The sequence below is a fragment of the Charadrius vociferus genome, unplaced genomic scaffold (genome assembly GCF_000708025.1).
Source record: "Charadrius vociferus isolate BGI_N301 unplaced genomic scaffold, ASM70802v2 scaffold97, whole genome shotgun sequence".
NCBI classification, from domain to species: Eukaryota; Metazoa; Chordata; class Aves; order Charadriiformes; family Charadriidae; genus Charadrius; species Charadrius vociferus.
Genome location: NW_009649316.1, coordinates 2,174,995 through 2,178,522, shown reverse-complemented (window position 1 = coordinate 2,178,522; position 3,528 = coordinate 2,174,995).

Sequence of the window (3,528 nt, the reverse complement as noted above, 5' to 3'; positions counted from 1 at the left end):
AGAAAATGATACAGGAGATCAGAGTATGTATGTAAGTCAAAGTATGTGTGTATATGTATCAGAGTATGTACATACATAAGTCAAAGACCCTTAGTGACCTCTGCATTGAGATGACAAGACCTGAAGGACTTTTTAAGACAATACCGCTCCTCATTTTAAGACTTCAGAAAAAACACAGTGCTGATAAATAAGGTATTTCATGGCTTGTTTCCCTTCAGAGTATGTAATCTACATTACCCCTGACTTTTTACCTGGCTAGCTCTGGCTGTCTCCTACTGAGTTTTTTCCCCAGTTGTCTGAAGAGCAGCGCAGCACAAATTTTTTTTAAAAAAAAAACAAAACACCTATATGGAGAGCAGCTGAATTGCCTCTAAGCACATCCAATCAAGCCTAATCGCTCTTACCTAGCATGCTTTCCAGAGTAGGTTCTTCCAGTTCTCTGATCTTTTAACTTACATTTCTATGCCTGGTTTTAATGTTAACACTACTTTCGTGGTTCTCTTACACCATGAACAGGACACACAAATCCCTGCTTTGCTGTTAATTTGTGTCTCTGGCAAGACTTGTGTTCCTTCTACCTACAACCTGAGGAAGTGAAATCTTGTTAGGCAGTCTAGTCACCCTGTACCTACAAATGTCTCTGCATTCTGAGTATCTTCTTATTTTCTCCTACCTCCTAAGTACCCTACGTGCATTTACAACCCTCAGGTGAAAGATTTTGCATGTTTCATTACAATGAATCTTGTTCAGATGAATGTATCTTTTTAAGCAGTCCAGATCTCAGTGTACCACCCTGTGTTTACATCTTCAATTTGTGGTGTTCATCAACACCATACAACCAGTTGTAGAGATTCCTGTAGAGTGATGAAAGACTGGAAAGCACTGGTTTGAGGTCTCTGGGATTCTGTTAGGCTTCTGTTGGATCAAACTTCCCAGTGGATGTTCCCATTCCTTATGGGTCTTCCTTCTGGGCAAGTTCAATACATCAATTTCTGATTGTTTTAATGCTAGACTGATCTCTCTTATAATTACTGCTGGTTATATCTACATCAGGAGTAAGTACAGGTCTGTAAATCAAAACACCTGATGCTGAGGGCTGTGTTCCCACTATGTGGGTTTTGCGTGTGTAGTTTATTTAGATTAGCTCCTGACTGCTCTCATGGATTTTTCCACCTGTGAGTTGTACAGGGTGTGGAGCATTCTCCTGCAGTGCAGCCTCTGGTGGTCCACCTGGAAACTTCAAATTCAAGTCAAAGTGTGGTACATAGAGGCAATCTGCTTCAAAAGCACACTCTTAGCTCTAACTCATTTAACATCATCAAAGTGAGCATCTAAACTAGTGCTGGAGCACAGATCAACACCTGCCAGACAGACTGGGAGATTACTGCTGCCATTAATGAAGTTAATCCGCATCTGGAGAAGGCACACAGGGATGTGGAAGATTTCTATCTCTTTGTTAGTTAATGGGAGAGCTTACAAAGCCATTCTTCAAAGCAGATACAGCTACAGATATGAAAAAGGAAAACATTCCCTGTTCACGTGCCTCCAGTTTGATCTACAGAAGTCTAGTAACATGATGGGAGAATACATTTTTAGATAATGGATAATTGGGCTTACAGTGTTTATTGTACTGATCAAATTAATAGCAGCAATGACTTTTTATTGGATGTAGGGAGGGGTGAGAAAGGCAGGGAAGAGGCAAAACCTGCCAAATTATCTACTATGTACTGAGGATATACAAAGTACCCTGACACAGCTTTGGAAACAGGGACTATGTATTTTAGCTGGTGGTAGGCTGTGCAATCACTTAATGAAAATATGTAAACATCTAGAAAAGAAAATTACCCTGCCTTGGGGGAAAAGGGGGTTTATATATAACTGTTATTACTGCTGTGCAGTTTTTAAACAAAAAAACCACCACTGCCACTTCACCAGATGAAAGTATTCTTTCACTTAACTAAAGAGACTCTAATATCAGAAAGCATCCCTGAAACATGCTTAAAAGCAAATGTCAGTATAAATAGCTGGTGATGTTTTTCACGTTGCTCACAACAGGGAAAAGACTAAGAAGCAATGTGGAAATGACAAGTGGAACAGTGTTAGTAAAATTGCAAGTTTTCTTGTTTATCAGGTAGCTTTTCAGAAGTACACCCTCAAACAGTTTCTATTCCTTATGATATGCTAAAGTAGAAAAAAAAGCAAGACTGCATTTTCAAGAGGTTAGCTTCCACACTAGCTTTATGGTCATCTAACTGCTGCTTACTTCCAGAAACTGAGAAACAATACAGCCTTTTTCTGCAGCCTCCTCAGTTATGCAAAATCACAGCTCAAAACTGTAGACTGAGTCACTAACAGTGTTATAGACAAATAGAAAAATCCAGCCAAGTCCCGTTTTTCCCTTTTCCCTCCCCCTCGCTTGAATACACAAGCATTTCAAGATCAAGTGTTCGCACACATCAGTTGCTGACTTCCGTTTCTGCGGCACTTGTGCAGTTGGGAGTTGGATAAATGGTGAGGCGTTTGCACAAAAGTAGGCTAGAGCTGATGCAGCCTTCAGATCTAGATCTAGAGCTCTCTTCTAATTCTCAGAACCAGCACAAGTTGGGTTGCCACCAAACCATCCCTGGAGCTGCTCTAAGGGCTGTGCCGCAGACTAGGTAAGGTAGTACAGGCAAATAAGAGAAACTGCTGTGCAATAACAATGCTCATGCAGAGCTATGTTGTTTAATGGACAAGTTGCATTCACCTGTGCTGGCTAAACTGTTGCAGGTATAAAACAAAGGTCAAGGACCCTAACAGCCACGTTGTTAGGGAAGGCATGCTTGGGCCTGTCTTTTTGTGTGAGCTCCAACACTTAAGGTGCCTTAAGTGTAGTGAAAACAACCCCCAGCATCAGCTCTTCCTCCCGCTCGACTTTATGTTGTGGTCACAGCTGCAAAAGTAAGGATGTTATTTTGCTCCTCTGGCATTGAGTCAAAACCCAGAAGCTTGTATTAGAAAAGTGGCCTGGAAAGTACTGTATTAACAGATATGCAAAGCCTCTGACTTCTGGGGAATAACCAGCTTTGAAGTAAAATACGTGCAGCAATAATCCATGCACACTTCATTAATTTCAGAACTGCAACAGCAAAGTACTACTTAGAAAAAGCTGTAAGATAGTAATGACGGGTTTGGGTTTTATTTTTTCTTTTAATCCCAAAAGCTCCTTATCTCCATTCTCCATGTTTTTTCATTCAATTTACAGTAGCCTAAATTAAAGCACATCTAACAAAAAAAATTACAAGTTAAGTTTGACTAACCTCTTCACCCCCCTCAATGAGAAGCCTTTCTTCCTCAAGGGGGAATAAATGCAACAACTTTAAAATTGCTACATTGCTTGTTTAAGATAACTTTTCTTTGCACTTTTTATTTAATGGAATTTGGTTGATTTTGGGTATTTCAGCATCTTAAATTATTATGTTGAGATAGTAAGGGCAGCAATTCTTGTCAAGTCTTAACTAAGACAAAATGATCGCTAGGCACCAAGCT